This window comes from Narcine bancroftii, chromosome 1, assembly GCF_036971445.1.
Source record: "Narcine bancroftii isolate sNarBan1 chromosome 1, sNarBan1.hap1, whole genome shotgun sequence".
In the NCBI taxonomy this organism is placed as follows: domain Eukaryota; kingdom Metazoa; phylum Chordata; class Chondrichthyes; order Torpediniformes; family Narcinidae; genus Narcine; species Narcine bancroftii.
The window spans coordinates 457,106,983-457,119,542 of NC_091469.1; the positions used below are offsets into that span (position 1 = coordinate 457,106,983).

Sequence of the window (12,560 nt, forward strand, 5' to 3'; positions counted from 1 at the left end):
CCCCTCCCTTCACTTTGTTCACATATCTTCTGGTGTTTGCTATTCCTGTCCTGGCCGTCCACCCTATAATCTTGTAGCCCTCTATTAAGTCTCCTCTCATCCTTCTGTGCTACAAAGAGAAAAGTCCCAGCTCAGCTCATCTTGCCTCACAGATTGGTTTTTCAATCCAGGTAACTTCCTGGTAAATCTCCCCTATACACTCTCCATAGCTTCCACATCCTTCCTATAATGAGACGACCAGAAATGAACACAATACGCTAAATGTGGTTTCACCAGAGATTTGTAGAGTTGCAACATGACCTCTCTCATCCTGAACTCAATCCCCCTATTAATGAAGTCCAGCATCCCATAGGCCTTCTTAACTATCCTATCAACCTGAGCGATGACCTTCAGGGATGTATATGGATTTTAACCCCAAGGTCCCTCTGTTCATCCACACTCTTAAGTAACTGACTATTAATCCTGTATTCAGCCTTCTTGTTTTTACTTCCAAAATGCATCACCTCACACTTATCCGGATTGAACTCCATTTTCCACCAATCTCTGCACACTGTCCTTATCCTTTTGTAACCTTCGACAACATTCAGCTCCATCTACAACTCCTCCAATCTTCGTGTCATCTGAAAACTTACTGACCCATCCTTCTGCTTCTTCAGGTCATTTATAAAAATCACAAGGAGCAAGGGTCCCGCAACAGATCCTTGCGGCATTCCACTTGTTACCAACCTCCAGGCAGGATATTTTTCTTCCACTAATACTCTGCTTTCTTTCTGCTAGTCAATTTTTTTTACCCACACAGCCAAAGTTCCACTGATCCCATGCCTCATGACTTTCTGGATGAGTCTCTCATGGTGGACCTTGTTAAATGTCTTGCTAAAATCCATGTAGACCACATCTCACTCATCAATTTTTTTGTTACCTCCTCTTAAAACTCAATTAGTCTTATGAAATATGACCTTCCCTTCACAAAACCATACTGATTACCCTTGAGAAGACTGCACTTGTCCAAATGTTCATAGATTCTATCCTTAAGAATCCTCTCCAATATTTTACACATCATTGACATAAAATTCATTGGTCTATAATTTCCAAGATTCTTCCTATTATCTTTTTTTAAACAAGGGGACTACATTTGCCATTCTCCATTCCTCTGGCACTTTCCCATGGCCAAAAAGAACTCAGAAATCATAGCTACTGCCCAAGCTATTTCTTCCCACAGGTATCTGGGGGGATATCGTGTCCTGTCCCAGGGACTTATTAATCTCCATTTTTAGAAAATCCAACACTTCCTCTTCCTTAATCTCAACATTGTCCAGCACACAAGCCTGTTCTATTCTGACCTCACTTTGATCAAGATCCTTTTTTCTTTTAAATACTAAAGCAAAGTATTCATTTAGGACTTCCCCAACCTTGTCCACCTCCAGATACATGATGCCTCCTTTTTCCGTTAGTGGCCCTACCTTCTCATCATCCTTCTGTTCTTCACATACACATAGAATGTCCTGGGCTTTTCTTAATCCTACATGCCAGAGCCTTCATATGCCCCCCTTTGAGCTCTCCCAAGTCCTTTCTTAAGTTCCTTCCTGGCTACCATATATTTATCATGAGCCCTTCCTGTTTACTGCTTCCTAAATCTAATATATGCTTCCTTCTTCCTTTTGACTAGTCACCTCACCTGTTTCATCTACCATGGTTCCTTTTTCCTACCATCTTTTCCTTGTCCCAGTGGGACAAACCTATCCTGAACCCAGCACGTGGTCCCTAAACTTCCTCCATATTAGTTCTGTGCTTTGACCTTTGAACATCAGTTTTCAATTTACTTTCACAAGTTCCTGCCTCATCCCTTCATAATTAGCCATTCCCCAATTAAGCACTTTCTCATTTTGTCTGTTTTTGTCCTTTTCTATAACTACGCTGAAGCTAAGGGAGTTGTGGTCACTCACTCCAAAATACTCCCCCACCGAGAGGTCTGCCACCTAGCCAGGTTCATTACCCTGAACTATATTCAGTGTGACATCTCCTCTCCTTGGCTGGTTCACATACTGTGTCAGGAGTCCTTATTGAACACACCTGACAAATTCAGCCCCCTCCATCCCTCTTGCAGTCAGGAGGTGCAAGTGAATTTTAGGGAAGTTGAAATCACCCATAACTACAGCCCTGTATTTCCCGCACCATTCCAAAATATGTCTGGGGACCTATAGATTACTCCAGCATGTTTCTGTCTTCCACCCACACCAACTCAGACCACACTTTCTCTGCAGTGTCCTCCCTTTCTATACCCATGATACTCTCTGCCTTCTCCTTCTTCCCATCCTATTCCTTTTAAGACACCTAAATCCCAGTACCTGTATCACCCAATCCTGCCCTTCCTCCAGACAGGTTTCTGTAACAGCCACAAAATTGTAGTTCCACATACTGATGCATGCTCTAAGTTCATTTCCTTTTATTTCTAATACTTATGAGTGTTTACTTGGAGTGAGTGGGCATGCAGATCATTTAGAGGGTGCAACTGTACACTCTGGCATTTTCATGAGTCATGCCTTTGTTCACCAGGGGTCTCTATGCTCTCAGGCCAGTTCAACAGAGGTGTCTGTATACTCAAGAGTTTTATGGGAAAATATTTGTGCACTCATAGAATAATAAGAGTACTGTGCAGAAACATGTCCCCAATCTGTCACAATGCCTGCACCAAACATAATGTCTCGATTAAATTAAAACTCTGCTTTTTGCACATGATCCATGACCCTCTTTTTTTCCTGCATATTCGTGTGTCTGCCGAGAATCCTCTTAAATCCTACTATTGTATCTGTTTCCACTTCTAACCCTGGCAGCCCATTCCGGTTAAAAAAAAACTTCCCCGCTCAGCTCCTTCAAACTTTCCTCTCTCATGTTGTGCATATCCTTCAGCATGTCTCATAATATTTCAGGGGAATGATAAAAAGGTGCAGAATTAATTGTGATGGAGATTACAAGGTAACTTTCTGTTGTGTTGGTGACCCTGGGAAAAAGATTTTGACTCTCTATCTATGCCTTTCATAATTCTATAAACTTCCATCAAATATTTATGCCAGGGGTTTCACTACATGCAGACTGTTTACCAGGAGCAATAGAATCATAGAATATAGTAGGGGTAAGCCACTCAGCCCTTCAAACCTCCACCAGCATTGTTAGAAACTGAGCACTTCAAAATAACATTGGAACACCCAAGATCTAATTGGCAAGATAATCATTTTCCTGAGTAGATGATATTCATAAAGAAGATTTAATGGAAGAGGAGCTCAATTAGAAGTAACGAATAATTGAGTAACTCCACCTTTCAGCACAAAAAAATTAATAGTGGATTATGAAAGATATGCAGTACCCATAAATGGTTCCAAGGAAAATCTCTGATGGGTTCAAGTAACTTTAAAGAAGAACAAAATAAGACAGAATTCAGCCTAAGGAAATATAACAGGATAATGTCCATCATTGAAAAGAACCCAAAAATGTGTACAGAGCCAATCTGTTTGCTCATAGTTTTGCTATTATCTGATTCAACCTGCACTGAATTCGCCCATCGTTATTGAATGAAGATCTACCGGGACCAATGCCTGAAGAGGCGCACAAAATCAGTGAACCGGTGCGGACTCGAAAGGCCAACATGGCCTGTTTCCGCTCCGTAAATGGTTATATGGTTATGGTTATATGGGTATAATGATTAAAATTCCAAGTAAAATGTAATGGCAAGTGTAGCAGGAAACATGAATAAAAGAGAACTTTTAAATCATTCAATGACTAAAATAGCAAAATATTTCAAGACTATAATTAAATAAGATTTAAGGGGAATAATAAAAAAGGGGCAGAATTGTGATGGAGGTTACAAGGTAAGTTTCTGCCTAACTGAAAGGAATAAGTATGAATGAATGTTGTGTTTTTATAAAAAGATGCAAGTTTTCTGATTTTCAAGAGAGGCGTGAATGAATTGAAAACCTACAGGTACACTGTGTGACCTAGTGAGTTTCTCCAGCATTGTGTTTTTACCCATCACAAGATCGCAAGATAAAGGAGCAGAAGTAGGCCCATTAGCCCATTGAGTCTGTTCCACTATTCTAATCAAGAACTGATAAATTTTCCCACTCAGCCCCACTCACCAGCTTTATCCACATAACCCTGATGCCTCGACTAATCAAATACCTGTCAAACTCTGCCTTAAATCCATCCAACAACCTTGATTCCACAACCATAGACTCACAACCCTCTAAATGAAGAAATTTTTCCACATCTGTGTTTAAATTATGCCTTTTTTTCATAACAAAGAAGGAACTTTAATGGTTCAATGAAGTCTTTTCTCGCTTTTCTAAACACCAGCAGATAATAGAAGCTTTTCTACATAAGACAATTAGCACATTCTGCCTGGCACTGGAGAGACTGAACACCGTGATGAACAGCCATGAGGCAGCACATCCTGAGGCCTTCATTGTAGGGGACCAATCAGGCCAACCTGAAGAAGGCTCTGACAAAATACCATCAACACATTACATGTGAGACCAGGGAAGCCAACACACTCAACCACTGCTACACCACCATGAAAAATGACTACTGAGCCATACATGAACTTCAGCGAATCTGATCATCTGGCTGCATTTCTACTCCTGGCATACATGCAGAGACTGAGGACATAGCACCAGAAGTGAAGACAGCAAAAGTATGGCATCTAAAGGACTGTTTTCAATAGGTAGAACATATTCAAGATCTCAACCATACACTTGAATGAATATGCCACAGATGTCACCAACTTCATCAAAACTGGCGAGGATGAGTATGTGCCCAAGTGCACAAAAGGGGTGTTCCCCAAACAGAAGCCATGGATGAATCAGAGTTTTTCAATCTGCTGAGCACAAGAACAAGAGTGTTTAAGGCCGTGGACCTAGATCTCTACAAGAAGACCAGGTACGACCTGTGGAAGGCCATCTCTGAAGCAAAGTAGCAATTCTGGAGGAAGCTATAAACAGAGACAGATACAAGCCAGCTATGGCAGGAAGTGCAGGCCACTACAGCTTGCAAAGTGAGGGCGAACACCACAGATGGCTATGATGCTTCATTACCTGATGAGCTGAACACCTTTCATGCCCACTTTGAGAAAAAGAACCAAACAGTGCCTACTAGAATCTCTGAAGAAGACACTGTGATATCAGTCTTTGCGGACGATATTAGACCATTATTAAAGAGGCTGAACCCTAGCAAGGTATCAGGCCCTGATGGTGTACTTGGCATGGCACTAAAAATATGCACCAACCAACTAGCTGGAGTGTTCACAGACATTTCAACCTCTCATTGCTGCACTCAGAGGTTCTCACCTGCTTCAAAAGGGTATAAATAATTCCGGTGCCCAAGAAGACTAGAGTGAGCTGTCTCTACAATTACTGCCCACTAGCACTAACTTCTTGCTTTGAGAGGCTGGGTCAAGTCCAGAATTAACATGTACCTAAGCAAAGATCTAGACTTGCTGCAATTTGCCTATTGTCACAATCGCTCCACAGCAGATGCAATATTGCAGGCTCTCCACTCAGCTCTGGTCACCTCAAAAACAGCAATTCATACATACAGCTGTTTTTCACCGACTACAGCTCAACCTTCAAAACCATTATTCCCTCAGTACTGGTCAAGAAGCTACAAACTCTTGGCCTCTGTACTCAACTCTGCAACCGGATCCTTGACTTTCTCATTGGAAGACCACAGTCAGTACCAGTTGGAAACAATGCTTCCTTACTGATGATCAACACATACACACCCCAAGGCTGTGTGCTTAGCCCACTGCTCTACTCATTATACACCCATGACTGTGTGGCCAGGCACAATTCCAATGCTATCTACAAGGTTGCCGATGACACTACAGTTGACAGAAGAATATCAAACGGCAATGAGGAAGCATACAGGAGGGAGATAGATCAGCTCTTGATTGGTGTCACACCAACAACTTTGCACTCAACATCGGCAAAACTAAGGAGATGATTGTTGTCTTCACGAGGAAGTCAGTGGAACACTGAGTCCTCATCGAGGGCTCAGTAGTGGAGAGGGTCAAGAACTTCAAATTCCTGGGTATCAACATCTTCAAGGATCTGTCCTGGAGCCTCCATGTTGATGCAATCACAAAGAAGACTCACTAGCAGCTATACTTCGTGAGGGGTCCGAGGCAGTTCGGTATGTCACCGAAGACTCTCGAAAACTACAGATGTACTGTGGAGAGCATCCTGGCTGGTTTCATCACTGCCTGGTAGGGAGATGCCAAATCTCGGGACAAGAAAAAATTCCAGAGGGTTGTTAACTTGGCCTGCAACATCACAGGCACCAGACTTCACTCCATTGAGGACATCTACATGAGGCAGTGTTTTTAAAAAAATGCAGCCTCTATCCTCAAAAACCCCACCACCCAGGCCATGCCCTCTTCACTCTGCTACCATTGGGGAAAAGGTACAGGAGCCTAAAGACAAGCACTCAATGGCACAAGGACAGCTTCTTCCCCACTGTCATCAGGTTCCTGAATAATCAATGAGCCAAAGACACTACCTGACTATTTTTCACTTAATGACGCTGCTGCAAGACATTGAATTTTGTGACTTGCTCATGACAATAAATTCTGATTCAGAATTTTGACATTCCTGGCAGTAATCTAGTAAACCTTTACTGAACCATAATAGCATCTTTTCTTAAGGAGGCCAAAATGTGCATGGCAGCTAAGATGTGGTCTTACAAGTATACTGTACCGCAGAAGTATAACTTCCTCACATTTATATTCAAGTGTGCTTGCAAAATTAAAATATTCTGTCAGCCTTCCTTTCAAGCCCTATGTGTTACTCTTTGTTGTGATATCTGGATGCCTCTATAATTTCTGACTTCAAGGAAATTTCAGTTTTTATTTCTCTGCCAAAAAGGCCCATTGTCATTTTCCTTCATACCGATGTATATCTCCTCACCTAGCCTATCCATCACTTTGTAGCCTCCTTATGTCAAAATGTAATTTATTATATAATTTACTGTCAGCAAAACTAGAAACCAGACATGTGATGCTGTCATCCAAGTCATTGCCAAATAGAAAAATATATTTGTTCTTTGATGTCTTTTATCCACCCATGTGAATATGTTACCTCTTAGACCATTAGCATTTATTTTCAATAATAATCTTTAAGATGGAATCTCCTTAGTAGTATTCTTCCAAGAATTTCCTTTCATTGAGAGCACATATGACACCTTCGAAATACTAATGTATTGTTTCATTATGATTTTATTATTTTAAATCTATGTTGCTTTCACAAATTACCTTGAATTTACCCCACCACAATGCTTGTGATATTTTCACTGTTACAGTCCTTCTCCTATCGTAAAGCTATCCTCCTTAGCCCTCTGCCTATTACTTCTTGTCTTCTTTTTCTTCTACCCTCCCACCTGTATCTACCTTTCACCACTTACCGGTTTTAAAAAAAGGGACCAGAGTGGTGACTTGGGCCACCGGAATGTTGGAACCATCACTGTAAGTTGATGAATGAGGAAGTTAGGAGAGCAGAGAGTATTGGGAATCAGCTTTTTGTCAGTGCATTCAAAAAGGGAGTGGAGCGGGGATTCGTGCCATTGGAGTTTTAGAACCGTTGCTGCAAGAGGAGGAGCGAAGGACTCAGGAGAACAGTGAGTCTCAGGAACCAGCTTTTGATAAGAGCATTTAAAAAGGGAGCGGGGAATAATGCAAGGGTCAAACTGAATTTCCTTGGAAACCGAGTTAAGGAGCCGGATAAACTCTGGATCACTCAAGAGGCAGAGAGAGTGATAGAGAAGAGCATCAGGGAGACAGTCATCCTCAAAAGTCAGAGGGAGTTAGCTGGGTGTCTGATAAGGGAGGGGCGGGGGGGCGGTGGAAAACGATCTATAATGGACAAGTCATAATGGTCATGTCTCTGGCACAGAGACTAGTCCCTCAGCCCAGAAGGGAAGGGGGGGGGGGGGAGAAAAGGAGAGCTATGGTGATTGGAGATTGATTGGTCAGATGAACAGGTAGGAGGTTCTGTGAATGAGATTTGAGGCTCTTGGATGGTATGTTGCCTCCCAGGATACAGGGTCAGAGACATCTTTGATCGAGCCCACAACATTCTCAAGCAGGAGGGTGAGCTGCCAGATGTCATGGACCACATGAAGACCAATGACATGGATAGGAGTAGGGATGAGGTCCTGAAGCGGGCATATAGGGAGTTAGGAAAGCAAGACCTCAAGGATGGTAATCTCAGGATTGTTGCCTGTGCCTCATGCCAGAGAGGGTAGGACTAGGAAGTTGTGGCAGAGATGATGGGGGCAAGGTTTTAGATTTGTGCATCATTGGAATCTCTCTGGGAAAGGTCTGTTAAAAAGGACGGGCTGCACTTGAACTGGAATGGAACCAATATCTCTGCAGGAAGGTTTGTTAGTGCTGTTTTGGTGGTTTTAAGCTAGTTTGGCAAGAGGGTGGGAACTAGAATGTGAGTGCAGAGAATAGGGCAGAAGTTCAAAAGTATGATGCCATGTGTTTTGAGTTGGTATGGAAGGACAGACAGGGAGGAAATATAAAGAGTCAGTTAGAGGGTTTGAAATGTGTCAGTTTCAATGCTATGAGTATTAGAAATAAAAGGAATGAACTTAGAGCATGGATCAGTTCGTGGAAGTATGATGCTGTGATCATTACAAAGACTTGGCTGGAGAAAGGGCAAGATTGACTTATGCAGATTCCACTGTTTAGGAATTTTAAAATTAATAGGATGGGAGACAAGAGAGGGGCTGGAATAGCATTACTAGTCAGGAGTAATGTCACAGCTATAGAAAGGGAGGATGCTGCAGGGGGAGTTTCTACAGAGACGGTGTGGTAGAAGTCAGAAATAGGAAGGGAGCAATCACTGTACTAGGAGTAGTCTATCGGCCTCCAAATAGTCATTGGGACTCTGAGGAGCAGATAAGCAGGCAGATTTTGGAATGGTGCAGGAATTACAGGGTTGTTGTTATGGGAGACCTCAACTTCTCTACTATTGACTGGCACTTCCTGACTGTAAGTGGGATAGATAGGGCTGAATTTGTCAGGTGTGTCCAAGAAGGATTCCTGGGGGAGGTCACGTGATGACATAGAGGACACAACTCCCAGAGGTTTTACTAAAATAAATGTTAATTAAGTAAAGTTTATACAATTTAAACTATTTTAAAGTTAATCTAAAGTCATTATAATTTAAAAAAAACTAATGCCACTGCACAAAGAAAAATACCTGAAGATTACACCGAAAGAAAAACACGAAGGAAGAAAGGAAAAAGAACTTGGGCCTACCTTGTCAATGAAGATGGCCACTGAGGTAACCTCTGGGACCACTGGAGACAGTCCTGGTGAGGGACCATCTCACAGAGTCACATCTGCGTCTCTCCGCATAGATGGCGGCATTGCAAAAACTAGAACTGCAATGCACATGCTCGAGGAGTTGCAAATGTGTGCTGGGGATGCAAAAAACAAGTGGAAAAAAACCAAAATTTTTTAAAGGGCCAATCCAGGGTCCCAGCTGTTGAAGACTTTCCAGATATAGAGGAGGACTCTATCAACTCTACGAGTGAAGAACAAGGTGTGAGTTCAGAAGAAAAAGAATTTAACGGCAAGGCCAACTCTAAGGAAAAAACTGATAAAATTGAAAATAAAATTGATAAGCTTACACTGCAATGGAAAATAATGTTAAATTTCTAACTGGAGAAAACAAGTTAAAGTTGATTTGACCAAATCAATAAACAATGTTTCGCAAAGGATCGATAAATTAGAAGATTGAATGCAAGATGATCATGAAGGGTTCAACGTATTCCAGAAAGAACGAACAGCAATGAAGATTCTGTTATTGCTTTGGTTTCTTTGAATGGAAAATTATTAGAGAAGGTTGACATCTTGCAGAATTATAATAGAAGAAATAATCTTATACTTGTTGGGATGCCTGAATGTAAAGAAGGGCAAGATGTAATTCATTTTTTTTCCAGGAATGGATACCTGAAATGTTTGGGTGAGATAATTTGGAAGAGAAAATTTTAATTGAAAGAGCACAGAGGCTCTTCAACCAAAGCTGGCACCAAATCAGAGACCTCAGTCTATATTGATTAAATTTCTCAACTATAGAGAGATGATACTTGGACTGGCAATGTAAAGAGCTGGAGAACATGGGCCTTTGAATTATGAGGGTGATAAGATCTTTTATCCAGATTTGAATCAAGTTCTTTTGAAGAAAGGGAAAGTGTTTAACCCAGTTAAGAAGACTTTATATGATAAAGGTTATAGATTTGTGTTTCGTTATCCAGCTACATTGAAAGTATTCATTCCAGATAAACAGTGTGTTTTCTTCACCAGTTATATCCAAGCTGAAGATTATGTAAAAGATCTACCCAAAGCTTGACAATCAGATGACTTACTGAAATAACTTGTCGATGGGGAGGAATCTCTCTTTTTTTTCTGCTGGTTTTGATAAAAATAATTTTTCCACCCAGGAGTCAGGAGTTGAATGAGTTGCTCTCTGACATCTACGTGTGTTTTCGTGGTTTGACCATGACCCATACAATAGAGGGTGGGAATGCCGTCTTATCAAGCACTTGGAGGGGGGTGGAGATTTATTTTTGTTTTTTATTGTTATCTTAGTTTTGAATAAAATTATTGTTATTGGATTATAGATGATGATACCAAAGACTAATTTGACTTATGGGAATTCTTCATGGACAAGAATAAGAGATAGTTACTTATTGGAATGTATAGATGAAAATGATGTGTAAAACAGTTAAGATATTAAGTTTTAATATTAATGAAATTAATGGCCCTGTAGCAGCCTGCAATTACAGAGATCGGGCCAACACATCGCGCAGCAGCAGATGCTGACAGAAATCACTAAAGTGACTCTCAAAACAATGAACTGGCAGGGGTAGAAGCTGAGGCAGCATCAGATCAACAGCCCTACAATGGCATTGGTCAAGCTGCCCAGCTAACTCAGCAGAAACAGGCTGGGGAAGAAGGGCATTCATATGCATGGATGTTCCCACCCGCAAATGTCATGCTTATGGTTGACTCAGTCAATCAGCAAAAATGGCTGGAACTTGAACAGTATAAAAGTAACCTTTCCAGCCCTAATAAAGAAGTGAGCTTAACCTGCCACACTTTGTGTGTGTGTGTGTGTGTGTGTGTGTGTGTGTGTGTGTGTGTGTGTGTGTGTGTGTGTGTGTGTGTGTGTGTGTGTGTGTGTGTGTGTGTGTGTGTGTGTGTGTGTGTGTGTGTGTGTGTGTGTGTGTTCCTTTGTAGCGATCGGCTACAGCCCTATAAAAAGGAAGAAGTTTTATTATATATTAAAAAATTAGGAGTGGATATTGCCTTTTTACAAGAGACCCATTTGACAGATAGTGAACATTTAAAATTGAAAAGAGATTGGGTAGGTCAAGTTGACTTTTCCACATTTAATTCTAAAGCTAGGGGAGTACTGTGTGTAATTTTGGGCCCCTTATCTTAGAAGAAATGTAATAATGTTGGAGAGAGTTCGGAGAAGATTTACCAGGATTATTCCTGAAATACAAAGGCTAACATAAGAGGAAAATTTAGTGGCTTTTGGACTATGTTCATTGGAGTATAGAAGAATAAGAGGGGATCTCATAGTAACATTTTGAATGCTGAAAAGATTAGACACAGTAGATGTGAATATGATGTTTCCCTCGGTGTGTGAATCCAGGACAAGAGGGCACAATCTTAAAATTAGAAGGTACTCATTTAAAACAGATGAGAAATTTCTTTAGCCAGAGGGTCATGGATTTGTGGAATTCATTGCCACATACATCGATGGAGCCCAATCATTGGGAGAGTTTAAGGGGGAGATTGATAGGTATCTAATTAGTTAAGGTATGGGGAAGAGGCCAGAACTTGGAACTACTGTGAGAATAGTTTAGCTCAGTGTGGATTTGCGGAGCAGACTCGATGGGCCAAATGGCCTACTTATGTTCCTTTATCTTGTGATCTTGTATGCTTTGGATCTTGGGCAGTTCCTTTACACCTCCTCACTTTGCTCTTGCCATCACTTTGATACAGGTTAATCTTGGTCTCCTCTGTCCACAAGACCCTTTTGGAGAATTCTGCCGGCTCTTATAACTACTTCTTGGCAAACTGTGATCTGGCCATCCAGTTTCTGTGGCTAACTATTGGTTTGCATGTTGTGGTGCCGGCTCTATTTCTGCTCATGACATCTCCTGCAGACATTAGTCATTGACACATCCACACCAGGATGTTCTTTCTTCTTAATGATGTGCCGAGGTGTTGATTTTGGTAATATTAAAGTTTGGGCGATGTCTCTTGCTATTTTATTTTCATGCTTTAGTCTCAAAATGGCTTATTTGACTTTCATTGACATAACTCTGGTCCTCATGTTGAAAATGGAATAACTTTTTTTATTTATTAATTTTATTTATAATGATTAGATTTAGATTAACTTTAGAATAGTTTAAACACTCCAAAGGGGATCAAAAGCCTAAAAGCAGACCTAACTCTCTTCTACCTTTACCAATTAAGCAATTAAACATAC

General features: G+C 41.1%; 1 long non-coding RNA gene across 2 annotated transcripts in view; it reads right to left on the reverse strand.

Moving 5' to 3' along the window:
• Positions 1-12,560, reverse strand: part of LOC138751825 (uncharacterized) — a 108,784-nt gene that overhangs the window by 66,095 nt on the left and 30,129 nt on the right. The window lies entirely within an intron of this gene.